We start from the raw sequence: 13,664 nt of genomic DNA, 5'->3' as shown, positions 1-13,664 counted from the left end.
TTTGCCTCTCGTCTCCTTCCCTGCTCATAGGGCTGCCACCCAAACAGCTGATCTGGCACTAGACTCTGCTGAGGAGGTGAGAACAAGCAGATGGGCCAGAGGCAGAAACTTCTGAAGCTGATCAGCCAGCAGCATGGTCACTGTTTTGGAAGGCAGCTGATGTTGTTAGGCTGAATGCCCTCTCCAGGCGCCACCAGGGACTGGTGGCTTTGCCCCAGGTGAACAGAGAAACACATTTCATGGCATGATGGAAGTATGAATGTAGGGACAGTGTGAAGTACAGGAAAGTCTCTGAATAATTTTAAAATGGAAAACTGATTACTTTGTGATAACAACAGTTGGTAAACTCAGAGGCTACCAGGCTCGTTTGCTGATGAACTGAGCATGACGTAGTCAGTAATGCTCTAGGCTGCTGCTGAGGGTTATGGCCCATGAAGAACAGGCTGCCCTGGGCAACCACCATGCTGCCTTTGCTCACTTTTACCAAGGCCAATGTATCTCATCTCTGAGGTGGATGTTCTCTTCCCACATGATCCCATTTTCCTTGTGATGCTGCTCTTGATGGGTGTTCTGTCCTTCCTGTGCTCCATACTTTTTGTTGTGGCTTTGGCTTCCCTCTGGACACTTCTTTAGTCATCATTGTCTCCTGTCTCTGTTCCTGGCTACAAGGGCTGTTAATGTTTTTCTTTTAGAAGCACATTTTATTCTTGCATTTACTAGGGCCTGGAGGACAAGCTTTCTAGGCTTTCCTGCCCACTGGCTGCTGTCGTTTCAGAGCCTGGCTGTGCAGGATATAAGCAGCCTGGGAGACTTGCTGTCCATAAGTCCTGAACAGTGCAGCCTGCCCTGCCGCTGCCCCCCTGCCCTGCTGGGTCACGGGAACCTCTTTTTGCTGCAGAGAGCAGTCCTGCAGCACAGAAGGATATTTGTTTGGGTTTTGTTTGGGTGGGGTTTTTTTTTTTGTTTGTTTTTAGGTAAAGGGCTGTACTTCTGTTTTCACATGTTTGTCAGCTTTCCTGTGAGCTGTGTATGTCTCTGCTGGGGCTGCAGCAGTATCTTCACAATATACAATATTCAGACCTCTGTAGTTGTCCTCTGCCTGCCGTGTTGAAGGACTGCAGTGTTTGGATACTCTGCTTGAGAAGAACTGAAGAAGATGAGAGAGGCCGAGGAAGGGGCAGGGATCACTTTTGCTAGCATTCACTTGAAATGGAGACAGGAGTTTTGGTGACAGGGTGAGCAGAGTCCCAAGTCTCATCTGGCTGGACCAGTTGTCCAGGTAGAGATGGCAAAAAGGAAGTATAAGGAGACTTTTTTTTTTTTTTTTACCATGCTGTCTGCTGGGAGCAGTGGCTGTTGGGCAGCCTCTTTAACAGAGGGTGCTGCAGTCCGGATCTCAGCTTTGTGCTGCACTGAGCTCGTATGGGACCGCGGAGGCTCCGCAGGCACTGGTCTAGGAGACCATGCTCTGCTTGCTTTTTTTTTTTTCGTTTGTTTAATGTTAAACTTGGCTGAGTCAAAGTAATGTTTGTAGGGTGGAAGTGATCCTTTTAGGTCAGAGCTATGGCTGTCTCGTGGGTGGCATGGAAGAACCTTTCTCTGCCATTATTCCTCATTTATGTGTTCTGTAGAAAAAGGAGGGTTTAGTCTTAAGACATGTTGCTCAACTTCTTCACCACCACCCTATTAATACCCAGTATCAACAGAGAAACTTGCTTTGTACATATCAGTCATTTAAATAACAGTTTCACTGTGTTTTCTTTCTCTTTCTGACACACCTCCTTTTCCCTTCTCATTTTTTGCTTGGGATAGGCAGCACACTTTACAGATCTGCATGCTTTGAGATAACCTGAGCACTGCAGTTTCAAGCCCTCATCCTTAGTCTTTGTTTGTTGATCAGTGTATGGGGTGGACTTAATCAGTGAGGACTGCTGTTCTGGGGATGTTCTCTGTTAATCGGCAAATCTGGCCATCTCTTGAGGTTCAGTAAGTGTCTGTTGTCTTGATGTGCTGCTGTGGAATTCAATGCCAAAATGCACCACGTAGTTTAGATCCAACAATAGCAAAAGACTTGTGGGGGGGGAAACCTGTAGATGGCCTGAAAATGAGTATTGCAGTAATGTAGCAGTGCTAAATGCCCCCAGGCAAACAAGATCTAAACTGATCTAGCCGGGAGCATTAAACATTCATCAAAACAAGAAATAAACTTAGCCAGAGAATAAATCAAAACTGTAGCATAACAGCTGCTTTTTTGGAAAAGATGCAAGTCAAGTGCGTCTTTCCCTGGAAATCTGAAAGCAGGCATGCTGATGGGGCAGAGCGACTACTTTCAAGTTGTTGTGCTTGCCAGACAGACCAAATCTGGAGCTTCCACGTGAAGGACACTGTTTCCAGGGTGTGCTCTTGTGAAGTGCACTGCAGGCTTTGGTGGGTGTTGGCGGTTCCATCCAAACACGCTAAATGCATTACAGCAGCGGTAATGCTGGCCCTATCAGTTTTTGCTATGAGAGACTACTCAAAATCCATTAGATTTTAACTGCACTGCATTCCTCTTTCTGCAAAAGGATGAAAAATGTGGTAGTGAGAGGCTCAAATTCAAAAAATCTTGAGTTTGTTCACAGATTTGTCACTGACATGGCCTCTGGTTTCAGTACCTCTGCTTTTCTCCTCCATCTCTTTAAAGACAGAGAAAAAACCTTGTGCTTCAGGGGTTTCAGGCTGCATGGTAAATGTTTGTTATGCACCTAGAGGTTCTTCGGCAAAAGTTGTTAGAGAAGTAGTTGTTCTTCTATGGGAATTTTTTGTTTGTTTTGTAACATCATTTTTTTTTCCATTTAAGTATCTGTTTTCTAGAAATTTACCAGAATTTCTATTTTCACAAAATCTCTGCTTGTGGTCTGCAGGTCTAGGGACAATTAAAGAGTGCTCTGCTACAGACATCTAGGAAAAACATTATTGTACAGTTCTGTGTGAGCTAAGACACACTGCCAATCATAGAATCATAGAATGGTTTGGGTTGGAAGGAACCTTTAAAGGCCATCTAGTCCGACCCCCTGCAAGGAGCCGGGACATCTCCAACCAGATCAGGTTGCTCAGAGCCTCATCCAGCCTGGCCTTGAATGTTTCCAGGGATGGGGGCATCCACCACCTCTCTGGGGAACCCGTGACAGTGTTCCACCACTCTCACTGTAAAAATTTTTTCCTAATGTCTAATCTGAATCTAGCTCCCTCTATGTTAAAACCATTACCCCTCATCCTATCACAACAGACCCTGCTGAAGAGTTTCTCCCCGTTTTTTTCTGTAGGCCCAGGTACTGGAAGGCCACTATAAGGTCTCCCGGAAGCCTTCTCTTCTCCAGGCTGAACAGCCCCAACTCTCTCAGCCTGTCCTGATCGGAGAGGTGCTTCAGCCCTCTGATCATTTTCGTGGCCCTCCACTGGACTTGCTCCAACAAGTCCATGTCCTTCTTATGTTGGGGGCTCCAGAGCTGGGCGCAGTACTGCAGGTGGGGTCTCATGAGACTGCCCATCTCATTGCAGAAAGTATGTGGAACCCCTCTAAAATTTAGACTATATGTTCACTTCAACACTTGTCCCTTCCTAATCTCTGTGAATGCCTGTTGGGATGCTCTTTATTTAAACACACATTCTACAGCCAGCCTCTTAGATCTGAAACAGGTGCGTGTGCCCCTGCCACCCCCACCCAAACTTTATAACCAAAAAAATGCAGTTACATGTGCATGGAAGTTAGTATTGTAGCTGCAGTCTCCTGCCTCTTAATCCCCTAACCCACAATTTCTACCTTTCTTTGTGTGGGAGGCCATAGCATGCTGTCTGTAGCACTGGCCTAGACCTTGTAGTCAGAGATGCAAGTGCACTCCGGAGCTGGCCTGTCGGGACACCAGACACTGGTTGCAGTGCAGCATTTCTCGGGGCTCTTGTGCTGCCAGCAGGGCAGGAGGAACCACCTCAATGCCTGTGGAGGAGCTGAGCGTGCTCCTTTGCTCTTCCCTACCTTTAACACTGCATTTTGTAATTTTTGCCACCAGCCATTTTCCATGACCCATCGCTGTTTTATAGGAAAGATCAGCTCCTTGCACGTAAGCCTTCAGATGATCAGCCGGGGTGCGGGGCTGGTGTCTCATCTCTTTTATGAACTCAGGTCACTACAGCCAACCTTGAAATGCCAGACTCTCCTGTTGTCCGTTTGCTGTGCATCTCTGTTGTGAGAGCATCAAGGGGAAGGGATTGGTGGTGAAGGAGGGGTATGGGAGGAGATTCTGCTGTTGATCTCAGTGAAGTCGCTGGTAAGCTGGTCACATGGAACAAAAAAATACATCAGCTCCCCTCCCCCATGCACTGGAGTGTGTCTTGGCTCCGCACCCAAACTAGCAGCTGAGCACATGATTTACTTGTAAAATGCAGTTAAAAAAAATGGTGCCATTGCAGATGGGAAACCAGGGATGGGAAGGCTGGACGGGGACTGCCCTGTGTGCCGCCGGGGAAGGGAAGGGGTACGTCTCCCTGCTGAACTGCAGGAAGCTGGGGAGACGTGTGCAGGATGTGAGGCCGCAGAGGAAAGCGTGAGCTTGCAGGAGGCAAAATGGAGGGGAACGTGCCCTATGGGGGAGGAGGTGGGGGGGCACGTGGGGCAGGGGGAAGGAAGGGGAGGGCTCTGGTGCAGGAGTGGGGTGCAGGTCGTATGGGGGCTGTGTTTTGAGAGTTAGCCTAGACAAGTACTCTGAACTGAAGGTCTTACAGGATGCGAGGTCTGAAGTGTCTGCGACAGAGGGTTATACAAAGTTTTGCTCTGTTTTGGTGCAAGAAAAGGGAAGTTGACCATTCAAAGCTGTGGAGCTCAGTGTCTTTGGGTTTGAAACCTATTCCTTTTGCTAGTTGTGTTCGTATCCCACAGTTCTTTTTTTTCTGGGATGTACACTCTCTAAAGCATTTGAAATTACACTAACCCGGTATGCCTAAGGAGAGCTAAAATATGACCTTATTCATCACAGACGTGGTGGGGGCCATCAAGCAAATGCACAGCCAGGCTGGACAGCGGGGTAGTTGCACCATTCTTGGGGGGAGCACAATTGCACCACATCTCTTCCTGTGTCAGGACTGTGGCGGGAGCGGTTAACGCCTCCTGGCAGCAGCAGATAAAACTAGATAAAAGAATTCCTGCCTTTTGCTGTGCTTCTGTCTGCCTGTCAGTGTTTGACTGGTCATCTCTGTTGCTTCAGGTCAGGAAGAAGGTATTTGTTGCCAAGTGGAGGGTGTATTGTTTCAGAGGAGAGTTACAATGCGCTACTGCAGGAATGGTTCTCAGTACCTCCCACTGCAGCGCCAGCTTTCCTTGTGTTTCATCCCACCCTGTGCAAGGAAGTCTTGTAGAAGCAAGAAATGGCACTTTTTTTGCAGTAGCCAGTGTAGCAGATACAGTTTGTGAATCAGTGGATAGTTTTGATGGTCAATTGGTAGAATTTGTGATTATTGCAGCAGACTGTAGGTACTGATTTCTGTGGCTGTACATGTTACGCTAGAACACATTTTGGAAGGTAACCTCAGTGGTGAAACGTTTCCTTCCTAGCTGTTCACCACCAAACCTGGAAGGGATGTTCTGTCTCTGACTTGCTTCCGTCACAGTGACATGAAATAAGCTGATGGCTAGCAGGAAAAAAGAGAGGAATGAAATTCAGATCAGAGGGTCTTGAAAATTCTTCATTGTATTTTTTAGTAACTAAAGTAACTAGCTGATGGGAAAAGCGAACACAGAATAAAGCAGAGTTGGTACAGGCCTTGGCATCCCCCTGGCAACATGAGAAGGATGACTGGGGAGATGGAGACATTTATCTTGCCAGCAAGAGGAAGTGGTATGTCCCAAGAGAAGATGTGGACCAAAAGCAGGGCTTGTACATGAGGGATGGCATGTGTGTCATGTCATAGCTTATTGAAGACTTTGACTGGAGCCTGAATGGAGCTTTGGCCTGTGTTAGTTGTTCTGTAGGCAGATATCCTCCACTCCTTCCACTCTCCTAATGCAGTCATAGTGCTGGCTCATTTTTCAGTGGCTGCACTGACACTAAGGCTTCGGGCTGAATTTGCTGGGCTCTACTTGTCTGACTGCTTTTGGTTGAATAAGACTGGGAATAGCTTTTGAAAGAGTCTAAAACAGGGGCTCTGGGGGCGTGCGACTTGCAGGGAAAGATGGGTCAGGTGGGGAGGGGGCAACGGATGCTGTGGAGGGATGTCTTATCAAGGAGTTTACAAAATCCTGCTCTGAATGCTGTAGCAAGCTCAGAAGGAGGTCCCTTGCTCAGATTCTGAGTTGACCTCAAATGTGAAGCCAAGGACTATGCCTTCAGTGCATGGCTGGGGTGCCTGCTCCTTCTCTTTCTATATACTGGTGTATGTACATGCATTCGGATTTCATGTTGCTTTGCAGTGCTGACTCTGGTCAAACCGTGGGATCTGCTGTAGGCAAGAACCTGAGCTGAATGGAGGGAGCTCTCTCTGAGAGAGAGAAAACACCCGGTCTAGCTTTATCTGTGCCTCTGTAGGCCAGGAACGGCATGTCAGACTTGAGCACGCTTAACCCCTATGTGTTCACATCGTTAATTGTGACGGAGGTGACTCTCGCTTATAGCTGTGAGCCTGCTCTGATTCGGTAATTTGACCTCCTTTGACTCTTGAAGTTCCTGGAAAGTTACTGGTGTCTGTGAGAGCCCAAACTCCCCGCTTCCTCATGATGCACACATCAGATTGCTCTTCTTTTGCTTTATAATGTGTACAATAGGTAATACTTAGGATAAGCATTCCTGCTGAAAGCAAGAGGACAGGAATTCTCCTTCCCTTACCAGGCCTGTCTCCTGGATCACCCAGAGAAAAGTGTTGGACAAGTTGTGTGCTGATAAATTGGAAAATATGCATGTGAAAAGAAAAGGCATCTTTCAATGACACTGAGCATAGAAACTGCAGTGGCAAAAGCGCACAGTGTGATTTTTTTTATTTTATTTTTTTTTTAAAAAGATCCATCTCTTTTAGGTCTTTTTAATACCTTCTTTCCTTTTGCCACTGTTGTATGCATGTTCATATCTGCCTTCAGTTAGATTATCTGTGCAAAGTAAGTACAAGGTAATGAAATACTGGAAAAGAGAATAAATTTCCCTGACCCGCTCCTTAGGGTGCTCTTTGGGGATACAAATATAATTACTTCAACCATCTTGGCTTCTACTCTGTGGTGCTGTTGATCTAATTTCTGCATCACCTGAACAAAAAAGTGGAAACTCTATTTTAAGTCTGTGTAGTTCATTCCTTTTATTTTGTTTGGTTTGTTTTCCCAGTACAGTAATACCAAGGGGTTCACAGATACTACTGTGTGGAAACACAGCTTGTTACCATGTGAGCTTTCTGGCTGTCTTTAAGATCCATGTGTATGTACTTTCAGGGGTAGTATTACACTTTTATGCCTGGAGTTGTTTGTTTCTGGGAGGTTGGGAGAGCGTGGGAAAAGGCTGTTACAAGGTAATAGTATTAGTGGTTTTGCTGGAGGAAAGGCTTTGTCAGAAAGTACGTCTGCCGGCATTTCTGGAAAGCAGGCTTGTATTTGTTTATTGTGTCCTATTGGCACTTGAACCTCCTCCTTTTTCAGTAGCTGAAGGCAAGTGATGAGGATTTCACCACTGTCTTGTTTCACTAGCTTTCACTGGGTGAGAAGAGTGGAGCTTAGCCATTTTGTCTTCACTGGCTCATTCCAGCCGTGTCTTCCCCTTGGTGACTTCATGACTCTTGTGCAGTTGCTGCAGCAGAGACGCTGCTGCTGGTGGTAGGGGACGGGTGCCCCTCTGCCCTGGCGCTTGGGACATCATGCCACTGGGGTTGTTCTGCACTGGGAGGCTGGAAAGCAGACTTTGGCTTTCAGAAATGTCACCTGCAGTGGGGGTAGTATGCTGTTACAGATTTATTAATTTTGGCTGGTCTTTGAAATGGCAGTGTAGAAACACTAAAATGGAAATGTCGAAGTCCTGAGCTGCAAATAGCTGTAGGGAGGGAGAGCATTTGGGAAGTGTCGTTATATGCTTATTTTCTTTGTGTTTTTCTTTAGGCATCTGCTGTTAGCTCTTGTCAGAAAGGATATACTGAGTTTAGAGGACCTCTGGTCATTCTTAAGGCCTAGGATGATTTTTTTTTTTGTTTATTTCTACTAGCTTCTGCAGAAGGGGAATTGGTGATGATCGGAGATTTGCTGGTATTCATGTTTAAAGTGGTGGCATGGCGTGCTGTCCTGTGCCACACTAGTGCCAATGCCAAGAGATCTCAGCTGTTCTGTAGCACAGTCTTGTTGGAAAAACAAGAGGATATGAGGGAAAGTCTGCAGCTTGAAGTGTGGGATGAGGGAGCTAGCTCTGTTTTGCTGAGAATGTCTCAGAGAGGAAGTTTAAATTTAACAAGCAGTAGAAAAGCATGAAGGAACCTGAAGGCTAGTCTCACACTACAAAATGTATTTGATGCAAATTCGATTTCTGTCTTGAAGCAACTCAAATGGTATCTTGGCAGCTGGCACCAATTGACTATCTCCCGGAATTGGCATGATGACAGCAATCAAACTGAATTTATTGCTTTGGGTTTGATTCCTCTTCCGGACTCTTCCCATTCTCAGAAATGTAATCTAGAATGTGTTCCCACAGGAATACAGCTTTGAGCCTCCTTTAACGGCAGTGGTAGATAGAGCATAGTCCTAGTGCGGGGTGAAGACAGGTGGACTGTAGTACGGAGCAGCCAGCTGGTATATTAAGATTATGTAAAGGGAAGAGCAAGGGTTTTTCTTCATTACACAGTTTCTCATCAAACAGATGATTCATATCTAAGCGTTAGTTTTGTTGCTGCTTTTTTACTGCATTTAGGAAAGAATCTACCTTCCCATTGGGGTAGGTCAACTTTTAGGCTGCTAAAAGTTCCTCTTTTTTTTTTTTTTTTTTTTTTTCTTTCCTTCTTAAGGCAGATGTACTAAATAAAGAACAAACAGGACCTCAGTATAACTGCAGTTTGGTAAAGTAAGCCAGTGAACGCTGCAGTGGGTGCACTCCTTTGCACATGGGACAGATTTGAAATGGTGCTGTGTTGAAGAAAGTATGGTAGAATTTAACTTTTTCTACCTCCTTTTCTGCTAGGTGTGAAATTAATCACTTTCACTGATAAATCTTGGTTTGATTTATTTCAGTAACTGTTTTGTCCACTCTTAGAGTTGTTTTTACTGTTGTCTTCTGCTTGCCAGGAGAAGGGGTTACCTAAAATAGGTATGGTTTAGCTGACATTTGTTCCTAGAGCAAGAAATGTCAGTGCTCCTTGGGCAGGTGGAGGGGATGGGGCGCAAAGGACATGTCACTGGTCCTTTGGGGAGCTTCTGGCAAGACTTTAGCTGGAAGGCGTGTTTGCGTGGCAGCTGCCTGCAGCTGAAACCAAACCCCTCTCCACCTCTCTTGAGAGTGGGAGTTAGGAGGGGTTCGTGCTGTGCTGCGTGTGAGAGTGGCAGTGTCGGCACCTGACACTTAACCATCTTCCCCTGCTCCCTGGCTCAAGTTTGGCCCTCGCTCCTCCTGCTTGGGACCGATCTTGTTTTCGAGTTTGTTGCAGGTGTCTTTCTCCAGAGTCTGCCTTTGGCCAGCATACCTCAGCTCTGCCCAGAGCCTCTCCCTGTGCTTCCCTGGCAACCCTTTCTCCTCAGCACAACTTCCTAAGAGGCTGATTAGGCACAGGGACCTTTTTCTTATTCTTTTTGTTGTTGTTACGTAAATGTTCTCACTTGACAGCTCTAGTCTGCTGCGATTTGTAGATGTCTTGTGCCCTGTGTGTCTGAAAATGTTCTCCTGCAGGCCTCTGGTACCCGTGGAAGAGAGAGACATGGTGAGGAGAAACCTCCTGCAAAGCAGCTGTGCATGTAGTGGCTAGAGTAGAAAGCTGGGAACTGATTCCCTGGAGAAAAATGGAGCTCAGAAGTTGGGTCTTACGTTATGCATCCACCTCTGCCACTTCATCTTTGGGGTAACATGCAGAAGTGGTCAGACGATGAAAGGATTTTCTTACAGAAGGGTGAGAAATGCACATCAATATAAAACTACTCGTATTCCTCACCGTGGTGAAGATTGCCAGGTTTTTGTGAAGTAAATCTGGCTGCATTTTGGTTTTTTATTTCTGTTGAGTGCACACTTCTTTTACATCACGTTTTCCTGTTTATCTGATGAAGTTTGCATTTAAGACGTACAGGCCAAACTGTAATGGTTTTGGTCTGCTGTCTTCTGTACTCAGGCAAGGTTGTTTTTGTTTTAACCTGCGCAATTAGAGATTCTTACAGCTGTGACGTTATTAGTTGTGCACGGCCACTTCTGTCCATCCATTGTGCGCAACAGTCCTGTCCCAGTGAATGCACTGCATGTTTGCATAAAGTGAAGCAGTTTTTGCAGGTCCCTAACTCTCACAAATGATGCTAACACAATCATTCTTGTTCTCTATTAAAGTAAATCCCTAAACAAATCAAAACCCAACTCAAAGACATCCCAGTTCTCTGAACAGGCAGTTTCTTATCAGGTACGTTCTGAAGAAACCTAATATTAATGTTACTAGAATGGCACTTAGCGCAGTATTTGCAGAGCAATAATGTTCAAGATATTTGGCTTAAATGTAGTCTCACATGCTGAACCAAGATGAAGAAATCCTACCATAAGAAGGACTAATAAAGAGAAATAGATATTCACACTTTAGTTTGTGTATCAAACACGAGAAAGTTTTCTCCTGCTGTTTTTAAGCACTATCTCATCTCTTTAAGCATTTAAATTTTGTTATGAAAGAACTTTGTAGACTGCACTTTTCTGTGCGTGTGGATACTCATTGCTTTTTTTTTTTTTTTTTTTCTTTGGCTGGAAAACAGTAAATTAATATTAGATGAGTGTTTGTAATATCCTGTACTTAAGTTTTAAGCATCAGCTGTTGTTTAGGGCTAGACAGTTCTGTAACGTAGCAGGAAAAGAGCTTAATGAAATCCAATATTTGGAAGCAGGAGGTAGATTAATTCAGATTTGGATCGGCAGTGCTAAATTTTAACAGGAAGGAGATCTAACATTTGGAGTAACTTCTGTGGGTATGTGGCTTTATCACTTGAATTCTTCAACTTATGTTTTCTAAAGGATATACTGTGTTTCTAAAGGATATACTGTGTTTTAGGCAAGTTATGGAAATTGACGTTTGAATTTCACAGTTTGTGAAAGGTGGGAAATAGGCCTAATGTTTCAGGCCTGGGATTCTGTAAGGTAGGCCAGATGTGTTGCTGTGTTTCTGTTAGCTACGCGGTGTATTTCCACTGAGCATTAAGAATAAACACTTTCACTCCACAAATAACTTGCAGAAATAAGTTTGGTTTTTGGAACAGAGGGAGGAGAAATGATTTGCTTTGCGGACTCTTGGTAAGGCAGGGGTCTGAACCCATGTCATCTTTCCATCATTATTCTAATACAGTTAAGAATAAGTTGCATTTTTAAGGTTCAGTGAGACCTCATGTAAGACGTGTTAAAGCCCAGCCTTTGACTGCTTTTCTGGCTCACAAAATTTTCTTTTTTTCTGTCTCCTATTGGGAATAACTGTTGTTAGACCAGAGAATGGTAGAAAAAGTGCAGCTCTTTGTCTGTTCCTTATGCATTTAGGTACTGGGTTGTTCCCCACAAATACCAAATCAACTCTGCCAGTGATCCCTGGAACGAGTCAAATGCCTGCGCTGTGCCAAAGGGCGATGAAGAAAGATTTTAAAGGAGCTCTCTTTGGGAATGGGTTGAAGAGGATCTTTTCAGGTCACAGGCTGGCCTGTGCTCTGGTGCTGCCTGCAACGGGACGGGTGATCCTGCAGGAGTGGGATCTGCAATCCCCCAGGACGTGGCAGGAAACCCGCCCAGCCTGACCTTTCGCTGCTCTCGGTTGTGGCGACTGGCTGCTGCAGGCTGGTGCTCCTGGGGCTGGAGCGTGCTTTCTCTCTGCCAGTTGTGCTTGAGTTTGCCTGTTTTGTTGCCCTGGAGACAGAAGAGTGTGGTATGCTTTCCCCCTGACTAGAAATAGTTTCCTGTACCTTGTGACTGGAGCGCCGTACTCCTCCTCTGGTCTCTGGCCAGGCTGTGTGGTGCTGGAGGGATGGGGTGTGGGGTGATGACCTCTTGTCACAAGTTCTGGTGTGACTGCTGCCCATGATCACTAGCTGCCCTGCCTGCTCCCCTCCCTCTGCACCATGGTGTAGGATTTCAGGGGAGCAATTGCTCTTGATTTATATCTCCCATGGCATTTTGATGGTTATGTCATTTTGTTTGAGCCTTGCTCCTGTCAGCTGTCTGTCCTGGCTGTCAGGACTTGGTGGCTGAGTAGCACGTGGTGAGCTCTTACCTCTCCTTCCCCCTTTGCTCAGCTGTTTTTGCTGTCTGCTTCCCCGTGTCCTTGTACTTGGGAACAGATTCTCAGCAAGTGTAACTGTGCACGAGGGCAACGTGATCCGGGTGGATGAAAGATCCCCTTCTGTAGGAGTTCCAAGTAGAGCTGGGAGGGTTAGTGGGGAATTTGCAAGACCCAGGCGTGCAAGTGGGCTATGGATAGTTTATCTTAAACTGTTGTCGTGCTGTGAGGATCTGGCCCGAGTGCAGAGTATGCAGCACAGCCCGTTACCTTGCAACTGTGTTTTGCAAAACTTGGTTTGTGAGAGATGCTGCTGAAAGGGAAGCCAAGGCACCCGCACCCCTCCCCAGCAATGCAGGCGAGAAAGCGCTTGCACTGCACCAAGGCCTTGGGAGCATGGAAGCTCTCCAGGATTTCTTGCTGCCTGTTACTTTATTGGAGAGTGGTTCTGGCATAGAACTGTAAAAATATATGCAACAACAACAATAATTTCCAGGATTGAGAAGGAAGGAGAGATGAAAGGAGTGCTTTACCTTCCCCCATCCCTGAACAGTAGCAGATGAGGATGTAAGCACATCTCCGCCCTATAAAATATTAATTGGGACACTTTCTACAGTTCAGCAGTGGGAAAGAAGACAGAAATCCTGCAGTGCCCTGAGCTGCTATTCCTAGTCTGGGAGAGAAAAGTGTTCTAAGCTGAGATCTGGCTCGGTCTCTGTTTTCTGTTCCTGGGGAAGAGAACACTTGCCCAAAGCCTTCCTTTACAATGGGAAGGGAAGACCGTACAGAGATCATGGAGCCGCACGGGCTGTTCTCAGGCAGAGCAGCGCAGTGTGGCTTTGTTGAAGTGGGTCTCTAGTGGGTTTCCTCTAAATTGGAGGATGCTGCTGTTCTACCAGTGATCTGCTGAGTATCTCAGCCAGCCAAGGCTCCTTCTTACTGCTGTGGAGAAGACTTGTGTGTCCCAGGGGATGCAGAGAAGGTGTGCTTTCAAGCCTGCATGCTGAAGATCTGCTACAGAAGAAATGTTGAGAGCAGGCAGGGACTGCTGCTTCCCCTTGCTATGTTCTTTTACTGGCTGGACTTAGGAGAAAGGGCAGTCCTTGCTTCTTGCCTTTTTCTAGGCATCTGCATCCCCAAAAGTCTATAGAGTTTAGCAGCTGCCAGGGCTGCCTAAATTATTTGCCTCCCTCGGATCCTTTTAGTGAATTTGTGCTTGCCTAATGTGAACGTTTCGCTTGAGA

General features: G+C 46.0%; 1 protein-coding gene across 14 annotated transcripts in view; it reads left to right on the top strand.

The window, feature by feature from the left end:
* The window catches only part of CAMK2G (calcium/calmodulin dependent protein kinase II gamma), a 121,192-nt gene that overhangs the window by 39,203 nt on the left and 68,325 nt on the right, over positions 1-13,664 (top strand). The window lies entirely within an intron of this gene.

Source organism: Chlamydotis macqueenii, chromosome 7 (genome assembly GCF_036417535.1).
Source record: "Chlamydotis macqueenii isolate bChlMac1 chromosome 7, bChlMac1.mat, whole genome shotgun sequence".
NCBI classification, from domain to species: Eukaryota; Metazoa; Chordata; class Aves; order Otidiformes; family Otididae; genus Chlamydotis; species Chlamydotis macqueenii.
Note: the sequence above shows the minus strand (reverse complement) of the source record. Positions and strands in the feature narration are given on the sequence as shown.